At 60.1% G+C, this 19,711-nt stretch overlaps 1 pseudogene; it reads right to left on the minus strand.

The window, feature by feature from the left end:
- Positions 1–280: 280 nt before the first annotated feature.
- On the minus strand, positions 281–19,494 carry LOC119846041 (annotated as a pseudogene).
- Positions 19,495–19,711: the final 217 nt, after the last annotated feature.

Here is a 19,711-nt window from a genome sequence, read left to right on the forward strand (position 1 = left end):
GAAGGGGTCTTGCAGGGAAGGGGCAGCATGGAAGGGTGGGGGCTGGGGGGAAGGGGCAGCTTGGAGGGGGCGGAGTCTCGAGGAGAAGGGGCAGTGTGGAGGGGGTGGGGCTGGGGGGAAGGGGTTTCTCATCATATGCCACTCCTGGGGGGTCATGAGCGTACATGGCAGCAGCAGAGCATGTTGCATCACAGTGGGGTGGAGGGATGGGGCGCCAGGGCCCCGCCAGCTCCAATCCCAAATCCTGCTGCCCAGGAGCTGGTGGCGATACTGGTGCTGCTCAAGCTGCCAGGAAGCAGATGGCCCGGTACCTCCTTGATGTCCTTGAGCATGGGGGGGTCCAGCGGGAGAGCTGGAAGGTGGACTCCAGCCGCGCCTTCCTCTCCGGTCACAGCTGCCCGCTCTGGGGGAGGAAGGGAGAGGGAGTGAGAGGCAGCAGGGAGGAGGTGTGGGGTGGGAACGGGGGGCAGACAGGGAGAGCACGGCCCACCTGAGTCGCTCCAGCCGGGCAGAGGGAAGAGGCAGAGAAAAGAACAGAATGGATCACTGAGCGAGAGAGAGAGAGAGGAGGGGAGAGAGATTGATGGGAGAACATAGCTGCTTCCCCCCATTCGCCACATGGCCACCCCATGCAGTGGTCACCAGCTCCAGCTCCCTGGCGATCTGAGGTCCTGACCCCCAGGATCCTCTGCAGAGGCAGAAGAAGTCTCCCCAGATAGGGAGTAACTCAGGGGTCACCCTCATATGGGGAGGGCATCACCCCACTGTACAGGGGCAGAGGCCACCTCTGTGCTGGGAGTAGGTCACTGCCATAGGGGGGCACCTGCACGATGGTCTGGGCTCCCCTGTGCAGCACAGATCTGCCCCTTGGCATGGGTACAGCTGCTGGCCCCTGGCCCCAGTCCCTTACCCCAGGCATGAGAGAGATGCCCAGGAACTGCATGTTGTGGATGATGTCGCTCTGCTGCTGGATGTTGGCATGTTGGATCAGCTTGGTGAGGTTCTCCTTGTCCACACCTGCACGGGGAGAGACAGGTCAGCGCTAGCACCCCTGGGACGCAGCCACAGCCCAGGCACATCAGTCCGTGGCCCCAGGAGTCCTAGTTCCCCAATCAAATCCTGAGATCCTGCTCTTTCCACCCCTCCCAGAGCTGGGGGTAAACCCAGGAGTCCTGGCTCCCAGCCCCCCTCTAACCCACTAGACCCAACTGCCCTCCCAGAGCTGGGGGTAGAACCCAGGAGTCCTGGCTCCCAGCACCATCCGCTCTAACCCACTGGACCCCACACAGTTAATGATCGAATTTAGGTTCTTGCTGCTCCTCCCTCAACAGGTTCTCCTGGGCGCTGGGGTCAGGGGTCTCTCTAGCTCCTCCTGGCAGTGCAATGGGAGCCCCCGTCCCCATGAGCTGGGCTCCCCCTTCTGCGGCCAGTCAGGTGCAGTGTCAGAGCCGAGGCCTGGCTCTTAAAGGCTGTGAGGCCTTGAGCTAGAGGGAGGGCAATGTGCCCCACCCCCGCCCCCCCAAACTATTTACTGCTGCTTAGTGCAGACAGGAAGGCCTGGCAACTCCACAGCACCCCCTGGCCAGGAAACTGGGCAGCCAAAGGAGCCACATGAGGGCACCCTGGCCTGGGCAATGGGCGCACGGGCAGTGCCTGAGCAGGGTTACAGGAAGGGCCCCAGAGCAGGGCCCTGCCCCACCAAGCCAGCATGGGGCAGGAACCGATGGGGGAAGAGGGACTGTGCCAAGTGTCGGGGTCAGGGAGGTTCCCCAGGCCCTGGTGAGTTTGGGGAAGGGGCTGAATGCAGCAAGAAGCAGGGAGCTGGTACAGGGATGACACAAGGGGTGGGCAGGGGACTGGTCGCAGGAGGCTCAGAGACAGAACATGGTATCTGAACAGCCTGCAGGAAGGGAGGGATCTCCCCCCTCCCTGCAGAGAATGGTCAGGGGGCTGCTCCAGGTGTGTGTCTCTCCATCCCCCCTCCCTGCAGAGAATGGGCTGGGGAGCCGCTCTGGGTGTGTGTCTCCATCCCCCCTCCCTGCAGAGAACGGGCTGGGGGGCTGCTCTGGGTGCGTCTCTCCATCCCCCCTCCCTGCAGAGAATGGGCTGGGGGGAGCGTGGAGGGCGGACACTGCTCGGAAGGCAGCAGCAGGGAGCAAAGGCCGCCAGGTCCGACCCCAGGGGGCAGTGCGGAGCGTGGGCGCGGCGCACTGGCAGGCTCGCAGGCACCGAGAGATGGGCAGAGGGGAGACAGGGCTGTAGAGCCAGGCTGGACACAGGCCCCGGGAAGCGGCTGGCCGGGAGGCGCCCTGCATGGCAGGCGGGCTTGCCAGTCTGAGCAGTGCCATGCCCCACCAGCCCCACAGGCCTGGGCCCCGCCTCCAGGAGCGCCCCCTGCAGCAGCAGCCCCCCAGTGCTCCCCCTGCAGGCTTGTGGCGTTACCATTCTTCAGGAAGATGTAGAGCAGGATGATGCGGATCTTGTCATAGGCCTGCACGCTGGGGTCCAGCAGGACGGGCACGATGATCTTCATGGGGTCTGTGATCTTCTCCCCGTCCCCATCTGTCCCCATGGCCAGGTCCGGGGGGGGAGGGGGCGCACACACAAGGCCCAGGTCAGGCCACTCTGCTTCCTCCCGCCACCGCAGCAGGATGGGAGATGTGAGGGCCCCATGACCCACAGCTCGCCTACCCCGTGCCAGGGCCCCCTCTTCCTTGGGGTCAGCTCCCCCTGCGGTGAGCAACGGGCCCCCAGGGAGTAACCCGAACCCCATGTCCCCCTTCTGCACTCCTGGTGCTGCATGGGGGGGCTGGTCTTGGCTCCAGCAAGCCTGCAGGTCTGAGACCCCTCTCTCTGGGCTGAGTCCATGAGCCAGACTCTGCCCCCCAGCTAGGCTCTGCCCACAGACCCACCTGCTCCACGCTGCACAGCTTCTCCAATGTCTCTTTGAAGTGCCACATGCAGTGCTCGGCCAGGTTCAGGTGCGTGGAGTACTGCGGGGAGAGACCGGGGCACGGGGGGAGTTTACCATATCACTAGCTGGTCCAGAGCACCTGCACCCACCAACCCCCAAGGAGGGCCCCTCGGCCAGAGGGGCAGCCCCAATTGGCTGTAGAAGCCGAGCGTATAGGGATTGTTTTGCCCAGCATTGATGTGCAGCCACCGCTGGGGTGGAGTGGGGCAGCTGGAGGGGAGGATCAGGAGGAGGGAGCAGCTTCCAAAACAGCCCATGGCTTCTCTGTTAGTCACCACGAGCTTGGGGGCTTGGAGATCAACAGGTGTCAGGGTACCTGTGCCAATGGCCAGGAGCTTTCTGTTGGCACATGGCCCAGTGGCACCAGGAGTGGCTCCAACAGGCTGGTTTGGAAGCCCACCAAGGCCCTCTCCCGAGAGCTGCAGCAGCAAGGCACGGGCTTTACCCAAGGGCTGCCCTTGGTGGGGCTAACGTGGCAGCTCTGGGCACTGACAGGCAGGCTGCTGCCCATGGTGCCACACAGCACCTGGGGGAAAAAATGGCTCTGCCCAATGGGACAGGTCAGCAGCTCTCATCAGGCAGTAAAACGGAGTGCCCCAGAGTGCCCTGCCCCCCAGGAGAGTCCCTACTGTCCCTCATCAGCCCCACAGAGCACCCTGCCCCTCCCGTCAGCCCCACTGAATGCCCTGCCCCCGCCCTCTAACAGGCCCAGCCCCGTTACCTTGTTCAGCTCTTTGTGGTACTGCGGCATCTTCTCCAGGATCTGGGACAGGTCGTTGATGTTGGCCTGGAGGGAGGCGGTGGTGAGATCCCGGCCGCTCCCAGCGCTTGGAGCCCCCTGCAGGGCAGAGGCCTCGCCTGGGGACAGCTGCAGCAGCCCAGCCACTTCCCAGGCCAGCTGGAACGAGACGGGAGCCCCACAACCCAAGTGCCCCTCAAGGTGTAAAGCAGCAGTGGGCCGGGGAGATGCTAGCGTTGGCTCCCTGCAGCTCTCCCTGCGCGGTCCTGATCCTGCTGTCTGACCCCGCCCCATGGGCCTTTACCCTCTCCCCCTGTGGGGAGCTCCAGAGCTGAGGCTGGGGGGCAGGGGACTCCACATATACCTCTTAGCCCTTTACAGGCAAACGCTGGGAGCAATGGGACAGCCCCCACCCCGTCAACCACTCCTGGGGCAGCAGGGAAGCCTCCCCTCCCCATCAGTGGCAGTGGGATGGGTCCCCCTGTCCCTCCGGCCTGAACTCCCCAATCGCTCGCTCCAGCCCCCGCCGCACCTTGTCCGTGGTCAGCCTCTTGCTCTCATAGAAGGTGCGCAGCAGCTCTGTCACCTTCCTGCAGCAGGGAGAGGGGTCAGAACGGAGCCAGGCACTGCCTTGGTGGTAGGGGGTGCCCTGTCCTATGCTACAGGGGATGGAGCCCCTGCCCCACGGGCACCAGGATTCTCTGCCTCAAGAGCCTCAGACAGGCTGGGGGGCCCCCTCTTCCTAAGTTACCCCAAGGCAGAGTTCAGTGCACCTCTGGGGGCTCCTGGCGCCCTGCTGGGGAGGCCTGGGGGCAGCAGCAGGCCCAGCAGGAGGTCGGTGAGGGACTCACTCAAGGGAGCTGTAAGGTGCATGGGGAGACCCTGGGATCGGGGGAAGACAGTGTCCAGGAGGATCCCCGAGAAGAGATGTGGACAGTGTCTCTGGAAGGGAGCGCTCAGAGGTCCTTTGGGGTGAGGGGCTGGGTCCAGGGGTCTCAGCACTCAGAGAGGAGTATGTCTGAGGTACAAGCCCCAGCATTGGGTGGGAGGGGGAGTCCTGGCACTGAGCAGGAGAAGGGTGTGTTGCGGGGGGTGGGGGAGTTTCCCTGCACTGGGTGGGAGAGGAGTGTATCCAAGGGGGAGTGGGGTTCCAGCACTGGGTGGGAAGGAAAGGAGAGGGGTGTGTCTGAGGAGCCCCAGGGTGGGGAGGGGTGTGTCTGAAGAGGAGGATGGGGGAAGTCCCGGCACTGGAAAGGAGGGGGAGGGGTGGGTCAATGGGGTGGGCTGTCCTGGCACTGGGTGGGAGAGGTGTGTCTGAGGGGGGAGTCCTGGCAGTGGGCGGGGAGGGGAGGGCTGTGCCAAAGTGGGGGTAGGGGGTCCCAGCACCTGGCAGGGAGGGGAGAGGTGTGCCAAAGGTGGGGGGGGTAGCGAGTCCCGGCACTAGGCAGGGCAGAGGGGTGTGTCCAGGGGTGTCCTGGCATTGGGTGGGGCACGGAGTGGTGTGTCTGGGGGGGGATGGGTCCCGGCCCTGGGTGATGCACAGAGGGGCATGTCCGGTGGATGGGCAGAGGAGGGAGGGGTGCATCAGGGGGCAGGGCTGAGCACGCTCACTCGGAGACCTCAGCAATGTGCATGTGGCATAGCTGCACCCAGAGTTTGTCGTCTTCATCCAGCAGCGCCTCTTTCTCCCGCGAGTCGCTGATGCCCATCGTCTCGTACCTGCAGTGGGGAGATGGGGTCAGGCTGCGGCATCCCTCGCCCGAGCATGGGGGCTGCGGATCAGTGCAGGTGCCAGGGTCACATCCCCCCTGTCTGCCTGAGGAGGAGTGTGGGGCGCCCCCTGCTGGCAGCCAGGCCCTACTTGTAGGCCTCTTTCTCAATGCTGAGCAGGTGGTAGGCCATGGCCTGGTAGGTGAGCTCGTGCAGCAGTGGGGACACCAGGTCGAAGCTCCGGTCCACGATCAGCAGCTGAGAACGGGCTTTGTCGGGGCCCTGGGGCAAAGGAGAGAGAAACCCGCCACCTGCTGCTCTGGCGGAGGGTTCCTGGCCTGGCTTACATGGCACAATCCAATGGGTGGCCTGAAACTTCACCACCCACCCTCTCTGTGGCCCAGCCCCCAACCCCAGGGGGAAGCCAAGAGACACCCCCCAAGCTAGCTGGGACGTGCCCTGGGGTCCCGCCCTGACTGGCAGGGAGAGCTCCCCACCCAGCTGCGCTGCAACGCCCCCTGCAGGGACAGGCTACCTGCCCCTCGTGCAAATAGCAATGCCCCCCTCCCCCAAGCACGTTCTCTGCTCGTGCCTCTCCACCAACGGGAGCATGCCCCTTACAAGGCAGCCCCCTGACTGCCCCCTGCCCCATATGCTGCGTAGGGAGGGGGGAACTACACCAGAAAGGCCTGGCTAGTCTATCATGAACCAACACCAGGCCCAGAGACTCTTTGATACATGGTCCCAGAGGGGGACGATGGGACGTTATCCCTATGCCCCAGCTTGCATCTGAGCTGGGACCCCATATGAGGCTCTAGCTCCCCACTCCCAGCCTGGGTGGCCCCCCAGCATCCAGTTGGACACAGACCACTCAAATGGTCAGCATCTCAGACCCACATCATGGGGAGGTTGGCCCAGCCCCCACTCCCTGCCTGATCAGCATGCACTGCCCTCTTTGTGCAGCAGGTAGAGATAGGAGACCAGCCCTGCGCTCTCATGGCAGACGGCTCTGAAACCGGCTCCAGCAGCCCCAGTGGAAACCTAGGAGCACCTCGGCAAGGGGCTGCTCTTCGCTGGGTAGCACAGACAGTCGGGGGTGGGTGGGGCGGGGACATACAGCCCCTAATGCTTCCCCAGCTGTCCCACCTCACTACTTGGCCCGATTTTCAGCCACGCTTGGGAGCAGAACGTCGGACCAGCCACCACCCACCCGCCTGGCAAGTCTCCACAGCCTCTGGGTAAATGGGTTGAGGCTGATGGGGGAGCACCTCTCTTGGAGGAGTATCGGGCCCCCACCACTGTAGCACTATCATTGCTGCATCCTGCCCCTCCATGCATGTGGTGCTCGGCAGGACTGTCACCCCATTGCAGAGGGGGATGGAGGCCCAGAGAGGCTGGGTGACTCACCCAAGGTCACACAGGGAGTCTGTGGCAGAGCAAGGACATGAACCCAGAGCTGGCGCCATCATTTCTCTCCAGCCCTATCCAGCCTGGTTGAGTTGCTATGCTCAGCTCCACCCCATCCCCCTCACCCCTCCTGGGACTCTGCTCACATCTTTGCCAGTTCGGCTCTGCTGGAGGGATCCCCACGTGCAGATGGGGGCCGGCATAACCACCAGATCACCCCACCCTGCCCAGAGCAGAGGGGTGGTTAGTGGACTGGTGGATGCCACAGCACTGCCTGTGCCAGCTACCCCTCAGGGCTGGCAGCTGGGAAACATCAAGGCAAGAGGAACTAGTGCAGACAAGGCCCCAGGGTGCCGGGATGGCGGGCTGGGTGGCTTTGGAGACCTGACTGCTAGAGACCATGCTACAAGAGACCCTGGGGTTCTTTCTGCGCCAGCTGGCAAGTTGGGGGCACACTGGACTGGCCAGCCGGGATTGTGCTGCATGGAGCCAGCACTGCATTGAGAGCAGGGGCTTGAGTCAGCACTCCCGGCCCTGCAGTGGGGGTGCTGTCTGGAGTCTATTGAAGGAAGCTGGGCAGGCAGGACTCCTGGCTCCTATTTCTGCCTCTGCCACCTACTCCTGGCATGCTGCTTCATGCCTCAGTTTCCCCCATGTAACATGGGGATAGTGCTTTCACCTGTGAAAGGGAGGCTTGGCAAGAGCCTCAGGAATATCCCTGGGGGGACTCACAGGAGTAACAGCAGCAGGGTGTGCACAGAGCAGGATTTTTCCCTCCCCAGCACCGCTATCAGCTCCTGAGAATAGCACAGATCAGACTGGGGCTGCAGGCTGGAGCCAGCTGTGCTGCAGCAAGTAGCTCCGGTGGTTAACAAACATGCTGTCAATCCCTTCCCTGTGTAGATGGTTTGGGCAGCCAGGTGTGTGCCAGGCTCCCCTCTGGAGGCAGGCCTGTGCTGCCAGCTGTGAATTACACAGCATCTGTGCCATGGCAGCCAGCTATCCCAGAGGGGGGCCCCCTGCCTAAGACTGGTAGCATTATCCCCATTTTACAGATGTGGAAACTGAAGCACAAATAGGGGCAGTGACTTGCCCAAGGTCACCCAGCTGGGAATAGAACCCTGGTCTCCTGTCCCTGTCCTGGGCTCTATCCACTAGGCAAACACTGCCTCAGTGAATGGGAAAGTAGAGAGGAACGGTGCGGTCATGGATCCACAGGGTCGGCGCCAGGGCCCCAGCTGTGGAAGTCTCTGGGAGGAAGCCTTTTGCTGTGCCAGACCCCAACAGGTCTCTCTCTTCCTCCAGGACAGGCCACATGGCCTTCCCACCTCCTGAGACAGAACCGCTGGGCTTCACCATGTGAGCCCTGCCCAGCGAGTCCAGCTGAGACAGATCCTGGTAGAGACCCGTCCACTCCGCAGGGCCCGACGCCCCTCAGCCCGGGTGAGAGGGCCACTCACCCAGCGTTGTTAGAACAGTCGGGTTTCTTAGGCACCTGGACCCCAGCCCGGGCAGCCCAGCCCAGCCCAGGTTAAAGGTTAAAGCAAGACGCCGTCCTGGTCAGCCCAGAGCCCGACTGAGCTGCAGCGAAACCTGTTTTCAGGGTCCGGGTCTCTCGCTCAGGGTCTGTCTACATGTAAACCACTTCAGCTGCTCCGCTTCAGAGACGCCGCCTTTCCCATACCCCCGAGCGATGCAGTTGCACCGACCCAATTGCCTCATGTAGACCAGGCCTCGGCCTGACCTTGGTCAGTTGTCAGGCGAGAGCTCCCAGCTTCCCCCACCTATCCCCCAGCTCAAACCTTCCCAACCCTTTGTTCTTGAGCTGGGGGCCCTGCTCCGATTCCCTACTGGGAGCGTCCAGCCAGGAGCCATTGGAGCCGGCACGGTCTTTCTGGCCCCCAGGCTGATCTGGGTTGGATTCTCTTCATTTCACCAAGACAGGGAGGTGACCCTCCCCCCCGCATGACTCTTACCTTCCCCGAGAGTCCTTCCCCTCCACCCCCTGCCAGAGAAGCCATGAAATATATAGGGAAACTGAGGCACGCACCAGATTCATAAAAGATATTACAAACATTCCCAGTTGGTCACAGGTGCACAGTCTCCCAGCAGCTCGGCAAAGGCTGGAAGCAAGAGCAGAGGCAACAGGAGGGAGAGATCTGGGCAGGCCTTGGATTTTACATCACTTTGCTTCTCCTAGGAGGACAGGAGCTACTGGGTTTCCCGTGTGAAAATCCAGGGAAGGGTGGGCTTGCAGCTCCCCTCTGCTGGTGGTGGGACGGGGATGGCAGGAGCTAGGGGAAGCCCACAGGCCAGGGCTGACTTGTGGCTAAGGCTCGGGAGAGCTGGGTTCTATTCCTGCTCTGGCAGACTCCCTGCATGCCTCAGTTTCCCATCTGTAACACAGGCCACCCTGCCTCCCCTGGGAGGCTGAATTCATTAGTGATACCATGGTGATGGGTGTAGGAGCACACACAGACAGGAGTGTCCAGGTGTGGAAGAGGCTCTGCGTGCGAAGCTTAGTTCTGTGACCGAACTGCCCTGTTTATAAACAGAGAGATTGTGCTGGACACACACTTCCCCAGTCAGTGCCTCGGTTTCCCCATCTGTACAGAGGGGATAAGGACACTGGCCTTTGTAGAGCGCTTTGAGATCTGCCCACAGCCAGTGTTAGAGAAGGGTTGGGACCATTAGTCCAGCCACACAGGGAATGCTATTGTTCTGCCAACCCCTCAGGATCTCCAAGGGGGTCTAGACCCCACCCCTCCGCCCGCCACGATCTCCGAGCAGGTTCTAAATCACTCCTCCTTCCTTCTACTTCTCATGTGCTCCCCCTCCCCCGTGGCTCTGTCCTATGGTGAGGGCGTGGCTGACACAGCTCGCTCACCTCTAACATGTTGGGCTCGTATGCCTTGAGCGCCTTGAGTTTGGCCAGCGCCAAGTGGAAGCATGCGCCAAGTGGAAGTTATCTTCATGGTCCCTGCAGCAAAGACAAACCCTGTAGGTCAGAAACAGCTCCTCCCACAGGGGCACACGCACTTCCTGTAGGAGATAACCAGGTACCCTCGCCCTTTGGGCACACTCACTTCCTGTAGAGGATGGCCGGGTACTTCTCCATGGCCCTATAGGGGATAGCTGGGTACCCCTCCCTCCGGGCACACACGCTTCCTGTAGCGAATGGCCGGGTACCCTTCTCACTCTGGGCACACTCACTATCTGTGGGAGATGACCAGGTACCCTCACCCTCTGGGCACACTCACTTCCTGTAGAGGATGGCTGGGTACCCCTTTCCCTGGGCAAACTCACTTCCTGTAGCGGATGGCTGGATACTCCTGCAGGGTTTCACACAATGTGGCAATCTGCTCTGCCAGCATCTCCATCTGCTAGTTCTTTTCGAAAAAGCGGTAGGGGCTGAACCAGTTGTGGAAGGTCTGTGGCCTGTCCAGGGAGTACACCTGGGGGATGGGGGAGAGCAGAGATCAGATCCCAGTGCCAACTGCTTGCAGCCAGGCCAGCTGTGCCCCATACCGCACCCCTAAGATGCGCTGTTGGGGGCGGAGCCGTAGCGAGCCCCTAGTGAGGGAGAGATCCCTTTGCCAGTGCCACTCCTGTTGTGGTAGAGGGATAGCGGCCCAGAGATTCATGCAGCAGCCTGGGATGAAGATGCCCCAGGTTCAGGTCCTTACTTGGCTGCAGACTCCCGGGTGCCGTCAATGTTGGGGGAGTGGGCTTGGCGACACTTCTAGTCTGGCGAAAGTCCCAACATAGCCATGGGCAAACCCAGCATCATGGCGCATCTGCCGCTGTCATTTATTTCACTGGCCGAACAGAACGAGCCATTGGGACAAACATGCTTGGACACCAATAAACAGTATCGGCCCATGAAGGGTTTGCTGGCGCAACAGGATGGGTGAGCCAGCAAAGCCTCCTGACGGACACTCATTTTATACCAGCCAAAGCTTCTCTTGGCACAGCTGGCACCGGTACCCCAGATGAAATCAGATAGAGTGGCGAAAGGACTGCTTTGCCAGCATAATGGCATCTACCCAGGGGCTCTGCCACCACAGCTGCATCAGTTACAGGGATGATTTTTTTCTCTCATGTCCCTGTAACAAACCCATACCAACAAAGCTTTTGTGTGTAGACCAGGCTCATGTCTCTCTGTGCCTCAGTTTCCCCATCAATGCAATAGAGCTGACAACACAGCCCTGCCCCTCAGGGGCATGAGGGTGGAAATCCACTGATGACACAAGGAGGGGATGGGGCAGTTGGGTAAAGGGCAGGTGTGTGGAGTATCGGGCTGTCTTGCAGGCCTGGTATAAACCATCAGTAAGAGCTGGTAAAGCCAAGGAGGCAGGGCCCTCCTCTCCCATACATCTACCATCCCCACCAGGTGCAAGCCAGCGATTCCACGTCTCACAGGGTGTGAGCAGCCGGCTAGTCCCTGCTGCCCTGTGCTGGCGTCAAACCCGGGGCCCTAGAAGGGAAAGGTTCCCCCGCCGAGCCACATGAAACACTAAGGGTGGGGTATCATACGTCACCATCTGCCCCGCGGCCCTGCTCCTCCAAACCCTGGCCACCCCTCACCTGGCTCTCGTAGGGCAGGAAGGCCATGTTGATCTCCTTGAGGGTTTTGATGACCTTGGTGATGCGTGATTTCCTCAGCTCGTTGAACAGAGGCTCAGGACAGGCTGCAAGGCAAAGGCAGTGGGTGGGAGTGACAGGCACAAGGCTCAGGACGCCCAGCACAGCGCCAGCCCCCACGGACAGGGCCAGGATGGGCACAGCAGGGGCAGTAGTGCTGCACACCCGTGGGGAACCTGGGCAAGCCAGCAGGGACACACAGGAGTCAACGATGAGTCCAGACCCCCGAACCAGAGTCAGGCCAAGTTCTTGCCTTCTGCAGCATCAGCAGTGAGGGGGAGCCACAATCTCTCCTACGCAGCCCCTGTCTCACACCCTGCCCTCAGCCCCCCTGCAGGGCTGAGTGACCGGAGTGTACAACTCATGATGATGCACAAGGAGGAACAGGGACTTGGGCTCCCCCTGCCGCTGTAATGGGGAGAAGCAGATGTGACCCTGACACACTGGGTATTTTGGTGGTGTCCCATTCCCCCACCCCAGTTGGGACTGATGGAGCAATGCATGCTGGGAATGGTAGCCAGAGGCCACCTTTCTGGGCACACCCTGCAGGTGTCTGAGAGCCGTGCTGGCTGGAGTCAGGCTCATGGGGGAGAAGGCGGGTAAGGGATAGGTGGGGTCGTTCGTTCTGGCCTGCTGAGGCTGCATCCCCCTGCAGGAGGGCAGAGCGTAATCAGGGTGCTGCGCACTGGCCTGCCGGCAGAGAGAGACCCCCCCACCCCCAGGCTCCAGTGTGCCGCTGGCCAGGCTCCCAGCTGGGGAATCCCCCGACCCCCAATACTCACGGTTGGTGAAGAAGACGTGAGCTGCCTTGTAGTTGAAGGTGGGGGTGCCCTGGAAGTCATTGATCAGAGCCTGCACCGACTGCAAAGCGGGGAGACGGGGGTTGTCAGCACCAGCTGAGGCCCCTCCCTGCTGCTCGAATGGCCCAGCCCATGCCCAGCCCCTGGGGACTCAGGGCCTAGCGTGATGCCATTGGGAGGTGCACTGGTTTTCACCGCCCTGGCTCTGGGCTCCCTCCCTGCCTGGAGCAGAGCTTGTGCCCATGTGCCCGGGACATCCTCAGGGCCCAGCCACGTCTCTCGCTGGCACAGAAGTGTCCATGCCTGGCCACAGATGGGGCCTGGCATTGACCTTGCTGCTGAACTAAGTGGGCTCTGAGCAGTGCCCAGGGAACAGCCGGCTGAGCAGCAATCCCAGGCAGCTGCCATCAGTGCCCGCTCTCTCCCCGGGCGCCATGCTGGGCACCTGCAGCTTCGCCACCCCAGTTAGCCTGGCAGGCTGTTCGGAAGCTGTGCGGACTCCTCGACCGGCCATTGTGACAGGTGAAAACCTGGCTGCCCTGTCCCGAGGCCCAGGCCCAGCTCGCAGTCCTCTCCTACAGCTCTCCCTCCGTGGGCAGCCCCTGCGGGTTCTGGGCTTCATCCTGCTCTGCCAGCGCCCCCTGCCCCTGGTCTCCCTCCACTCGCCTCGCTGCTGCAGTCGCAGGAGCCTCCTCCCCCACAGCCCCTGCTCCCTGAGCCTCTGCCTCAGCGATTCTCCTTCTCTTTGAGTCTCAGCTGAGGTCGCCTCTCTCCGCCTGCGGCACCTGCCCATCCAACCCCCACAGGACTGCACTGCGGAGAGGTCTGGGGGACAGTCTGTGCCTCACGTGGCAAAGAACACGAAGCCCAGCTCTGGGGAAGCAGCCTCTTGGGGAGCCCCGATTGGACCCATTCCCATCCTGACGTTGTGCTGCGCATCCCCCCGGACAGTGCCACCTCCAGGCAGCACTAGGAGCTGCCCTGGGGTCTCACCTGCTCCCCATCCAGCTGCCCCAGGCCCGAGCTCTTACCTCCTCCACTGGGCTGAGCGGGTAGATGGCCTCCAGGCTGGGGATTGGCTCCCGGCTCTTGTTAATGTCTTCCACAACTAAGAGAGAGCAGACACTGGGCGCGGGTCAGTGTGTCCTAGCCACCCGCCCCAGCCGCTCTCCACCGGGATGGGGGGAGGGGAAGCCAAGGGGCACAGCCATGTTTGCTGGCAGCAGGCCGGGGCGTTCCACAGGCTACGATGCAGCAGCCGCTTCGATGTGGGGCCATGGGCTGAGATGCTGCCACAGTATTGAGCAGGGAGGGAATGTCCCTCTGAACTGTGCTGGGGCACCCCGCTAGAGTGCTGGCTCAGCTCTGGGCCCCTCAACCCCAGGGCTCCTCCACCCTATAGCAGAGAGCCAGCAGTCCCCCTTCCCAGCCAGGACCCTGCCCACAGCATGGGGGAGGAGCAGTGAGGAAGGGGAGTCTGAGAAAAGTGGTGAAGAGGCTCCAGGGGCTGAAAGTGCCGGGCTAAGGGAACTAGACCTGGCTGGGAAGGTACCAATAGCAAGGAGGGCATCTGGGCGACCGCAAAGGGGGGAAACTAGATGCAAACATGAATGTAGACAAATCAACTTCCCGACTGTGAGGTGTATCCAAGGGGGAGGGGAGCCCTGGCGGGGGGAGCAGACAGGAGGGAGGGGCCACTCACATGTGATGCCTTCGTCCACAATGTCTGACATCGTGCAGCACGATGAGAGGATGCGCGTGCTGGGGTGGTCCATGATCAGCACCTGGGGTAGCGAGAGGGGAGCGCTCCACTTCGAATGAACTAGTCACTGCCCTGAGCCCAGCCTCCAACCATCATCATCCACGGCACAGCCAAGGGAGCAGAGTGACTGTTAACGGCAGAGCAGGCTCCCGGCCCAGCCCTTCCACAGCAGAGCAGCAGGGCCAGTACCAAGCCTGCACTTGGCTGAGCTGACCGTGCTAAGGACTGTGTGAGGAGCTACAGGGAGAGCAGCTCCAAGCAGAGGGGCAGGTACGAGATGTAGGAGACAAACCTGGGACACCCAGCGATTCAAAATGGTTCCATCCTCCTAGACTGGAGGAGATCAACCTCTTCGCCCAGGTGACACGGTGAGTGCAAGAGGCAGGGACAGAACCCAGGAGTCCTAGCTCCCAGTCCCCTGCTCTGATCCACCAGATACCCGCTCCCCAGCCCTCGGACAGAACCAGGATCAGGGCACAGAGAAATGGAACGAGGGGAGTCTCCATGTTCCCCTAGGAAAGCCCTGTAGGCCATTGGCCCAATATCTCCACCACCTTCCTGCCATGCCGAATGCTCCCTCTGCTGCACCGGCCTAACCCGCTGCTCCACATCCCCCAGCCCAATTCATGTTGGGGGCTCAATAACCTGCCTGCCCAATGGAGCATAGTGCCCCCATGCTTGGTGCTCTCCTGCTCCTCCTCCCACCCAGGCTGGCTCACTGGTCCCAGTGGTCTGATCCGGTGTGTGTGTGGGGGGGAGATATGGGGCTAACTGGACAAGCTGGGTCTGATCCAGTGCAGCGAGAAGGCAGACATACCCAACCCTTGCTGGGGATAGATGATGGGCTAGACGGAGCAGGGATCTGATCTAGCCTGGAAAAGCTCAGGTTCCTAATGAATCCCAAGAGGCTGGAGGGGGAGGAGCACGATATATGGATACAGCATATCCCCACGGGGACACCAGGCTCGTCCTGCTTACCTTCCATTCTCTTTCCTTCTTCACGCTGTGAAGGACAACGCTGAGGATCTCTGCAAGGGAAAGAGACGGGGATTAGTGGTGGGGCTCGGACGGGACGGCTGTGCCCTGAGCCAGGACCCACTGGCTGGTGGAAGGACCCCCTCGGGGAAGTGGCTCAGAGGCTGCTTTCAGGCCAGCTAGCGATGTGCTCCTAGCAGATCCGCCAGTCAGCGATCGTGGTGGGGTGACAGGCTAGATGGGCCATGGGTCTGATCCCCCTTCCTTTCTCCCAGGCTGGATATGAGCACAGCTGAACTAAGGATCTGGCCCCGTGCAGCAAGAGAACAGATCCTGTCCAGCACCTCTTGACTGAAGGGGATCCAGGGACCTTCTACTGTGTGTGGGGGACAACAACACAACAAAGACTTCAAATTCTGAGTCCTGCACATAGAACCCCTCCAAGGCATGCCCCGCTCAGGGAACTGCTGGCCTGTCTCCTGGGCACCTTCCATGGCCAAACTAAGTGTAACCCTTCTGCCCGTCAGAGTTGGCAGCAACAAGGGCTGGGTTCAGTATCTAGGGGTTCCATTCCAATAACACAATGCAAAACCGGCTCGAGCCCCCACCCAGTGACCTGGGACAAATATATACTACCCCGGCTGGGCTTCTTGCCAGTCAGCCGCATTGAGCATGGGCAAGGGAGATTGGTCTAATGCAATATAGTTCACTGAAGCAGAAGGCATGCATTCAGGGGGCAGGCCCAAAGGCAATACTTCCCTTCTCGCAAGCACATAGCCCGAGTGTAGCAAAAAGACTTTTAATAACAGAGAGAAACAATGTTGCATTATGTTGGAGAAACACCACCAACAGGATTCATAACACAACCCATGAGCAAAAACTCACCCCAAGCAAATTGGGGCGTGTCATTTCCCTGCATCCGATGAAGTGAGCTGTAGCTCATGAAAGCTTATGCTCAAATACATTTGTTAGTCTCTAAGGTGCTACAAGTGCTCCTTTTCTTTTTGCGAATTCAGACTAACACGGCTGCTACTCTGAAACCTGTCATTTCCCTTTGGTTCTTGAGTCCAGCAACCCAAAATCACCCAAAGTTCCAAAAGTCCAAGGACCCAAAAGTCTCTGTCCCTGGTCAGGGCAGCCCCAGAGTTTGAAAGTTTATCTGCAGAGTTTTACCTCCCAACCTGGGTGGAGATGGGGGGGGGGTTAAGGAGCACCTTACATGATCCAAAGCTGATTGCCCCACCTCTCCATGGGGCTACTGCTCTGCCAGCAGCCCCCATGAGCTGCTCCAGGCATCTGACAAACTGCTCTGCTCCACCAGCCACTCTGCTCACCATCCTGCAAACTGCAATGCTCTGCTCTGCCAGCTGTCCTGCAAACTGCTCTGCTCCACCAACCCCCTGCTCGCTGTCTGGTAAACTGCTCTGCTCCACCAGCCCCCTGCTCTGTGTCCCACAAACTGCTCCCCCATATATCTTCAGGCTCCCACACTACACAACACTCAGTGATTTCAGCTCTTAGTAAGTTTAGCTCTTTTGTGATATCAGCTTGTAGTAAGGGAGCCTCAGCGCTGGTGCACCATTAGCCCAAAGTGAATTCAGCTCAGCAGCGTGCAACTAGACACCTAATAGAATCAAAATTAGCTCTGACATTCTACAGTGAAAAGAGAGAAAAAAAAAAAGCACAATTAGCATATAAGATTTCAGAGTAACAACCATGTTACTCCCAACTACTAATATTTACTACTAGCTTCTTTCCATTCACTGGGTTTTGGAACCCATGACCCTTGCCTAGCAAGTGCTGCTTAGTTGATGGTGAGTCCCTCCATCATAACAAAAGCCGAGTATAGTTCCACTGTCCTTGATTCACATAATCAGGATAATAACAGTTTATTCCTGTCCCAATAACAAAGAAACTGGGGCTCCTACAGCAGCCAAAGTGACCATCTAGGCAGGGTGGGTGTGCCTATGCAAATGAGATCAGCCCCTGAAGTTCTTTTCCACAACCCACCATGACCTGCCACCAGATGTCAGGGTAGAGCTCATCCTGACTCTGCTTACATCAGCAATTAGATAGTCAGCTCTTCGGGCCAAGCACCATCTTTTTGTTGTGCCCAGCACAATGGTACCCTGACCCATGACTGGCACTCCTGGGTGCTACCATAATACACCTAATAAATAATCACAGGTTTCAGAGTAGCAGCCGTGTTAGTCTGTATTCGCAAAAAGAAAAGGAGTACTTGTGGCACCTTAGAGACTAACAAATTTATTAGAGCATAAGCTTTCGTGAGCTACAGCTCACTTCATCGGAATGTACAGCACCCAGCACAATGGGGTCCTGGCCCACGACTGGTGCTCCTGGGCAATACCGTAATACATCTAATGAATAATGTACAACACCTTGTAAAATGGGGTCTTGGTCCATGACTGGGGCTCCTTGGTGCTACCATAATACATCTGTTTGTTTCACCCCTATGAAGCACCGGATTCTGGCTGGCCCCATAAGGCAATAGCCCCGAGACCCTGACCTGTGCTCTCACTCTCACTCCCACTCCCGATAACGGGTGCGCGTGAGTGCACTGCCCAACACACTATGTTTCCCCCATAACTCAAGCAATGCCTCTCCCTACCCCACCTCTAGTCCATCAGGACTTGGCTGCTTGGTCCTAATGAGGCTCCAGGGGCTATTCTGCACCAGGACGCACTGGCCTCCCTGTTGCTTTCCTGCAGTTCCTTTACACCAGCAGCATGCAGACGCCCTGTTCACCGGGGCACGTGGGGCTCTAGTGCAAGATAAGGGGCTGGCAGCACAGACTAGATCCAGACATGGTGAAGGCAGACACGAATCTGCTTTCTCCACGCAACTCTGCCCAGGCATTTTGACCCTGAACTGCAGTTACAGCCCCCCACGCCAGCCCTGGGCTGCCCCCACCAGCTGTGCCATTGCCCCTCACTACTGACTGGAGCCCTTTCTATCCCAGCCCTTTCCTCCCCCCCATTCCCAGCCAGTGCCCCTCACTCCTGTCCACAGGCCCCTGCTATCCCAGCCCTGGGCTCCCACCCACTTCCAGCTCCGCCAGTGCCCCTCACTCCTGTCCACAGCCCCCTCCTATGCCAGCCCTGGTCTGTCCCCCACCAGCTTTGCCTCACTCCTGACCCGCAGTAATTTCAGTCATGGGTTCCCCGCCTCACAGTTCTGCAGATGCCCTTCACTCCTATCCGCAGCCTTCTGCTATCCCAGCCCTTTGCTCCTCTCCGATTCCCAGCTCTGCCAGTGCCCCTCACTCCTATCCACAGCCTTCTGTTATTGCAGCCTTGGGCTCCCACCTACTCCCAGCTCCACCAGTGCTGCTGAGTCCTGCAGCTATTCCAGTCCTGGGTTCCCCCCCTCATGGCTCTGCAGATGTCCCTCACTCCTGACCCGCAGTCCCCTGCTATTCCTGTTCAGAGACCCCTCTTGAACCAGGGCAGTATGGCCCACCCCAAGTATTCAAAAGTCACGTGTCAGGCCCTCCTCATTGTGCGATTTAGTGAGGAAAAGCTAAGAGAAGAGCTAAGGGTTATTAACACCACCGGCCGTCCTGAGCTGTGGGCCACTTTTGCTTTGTCCCAGTTCTGGGGGCAACCATGGAACATCAGAACTGAATCCACTTTCCAAGGGTCTTTTAAACCCCAGGTCTGTGGTCTGGATTTAGCCACAGGCCCTGTCCACTGCAGCCTGGGCTGGAGATTCAGCAGTGGGTTGGGCTTCTGAAGTAACACAGCTGTCACAGCGGGTCAGGGTCATGCCAGAAGACAATGACTAACACATAGCAACTAACACCTCAGAGTCCAGCATGCACAAGGCAGCCGAGGCCATGCTGATCAAGTGTAAGGCTTTCACTTGCTCTCTCCTACATTCCAGCTGTAGCCTACGCCAGCTCTATGTTGGGGCTGGGCAGAAGTGTACTGCTTCACTACGGTACAAAGTGGCTATGACGTCATTTTTCTCCTCGTGCGCACCCGTTACCCGTTCTGACAGGCTTATAATACTAACTTTATTAGTTTTCAGAGGTTGTCGGAGGGAGGAGAGGGGGAGGGAGGGGGTACAAGGCGGAAGTTTCGCCTAGGGCACAAAATATCCTTGCACCGGCCCTGGCGGGAGTCATCCTGATGGAAAGAGATGACGACAATGACACCCCCCACAAAGTGCCCCTCCTATGGGAGGGGGCAGCCCGTGGGGGTGGGGCAGACAGCCTCCTCCCCCTCCTGGTGTGTGACAGGCAGGTGGGGGGCAGCTATCTGCTCCGACTGACTCCTAATCCTCCCTGAAAGTGCGACACCCCCAGGAGCACCCCACCCTGCCCTCCCAGGGCCCCCCAACTGGGCCCTGCCCCTCCAGACTCACACCCGACCAGATCCCGCCCCCGACCGGGCTCAGACCCCCCGGCTCTGCACTCACTCTTGCACACCACTGCCTTCAGCCCGGACGGGCCCATCTCTGCCTCTTGCCACGTCCCCTCGAGCCCTGTGGGTGGACGTGGGACTCAGCGGTGCGCGGGGCTGGAGTCAGGATCCTGGGTTCTGCACCGGCTCTGCTCCTGCCCTTGGGCTCGCCCTGGCCTCTCCCTGCCCTGCTCTGGGGAGTGTCTGTGACGCTGGGCGACGGCCCCTAGGGACACTGAAATCGGTCCCTGGTGGACGGGCCCAGCCTCTGCAGTG

This window comes from Dermochelys coriacea, chromosome 20 (genome assembly GCF_009764565.3).
Source record: "Dermochelys coriacea isolate rDerCor1 chromosome 20, rDerCor1.pri.v4, whole genome shotgun sequence".
Classification (NCBI taxonomy): Eukaryota; Metazoa; Chordata; order Testudines; family Dermochelyidae; genus Dermochelys; species Dermochelys coriacea.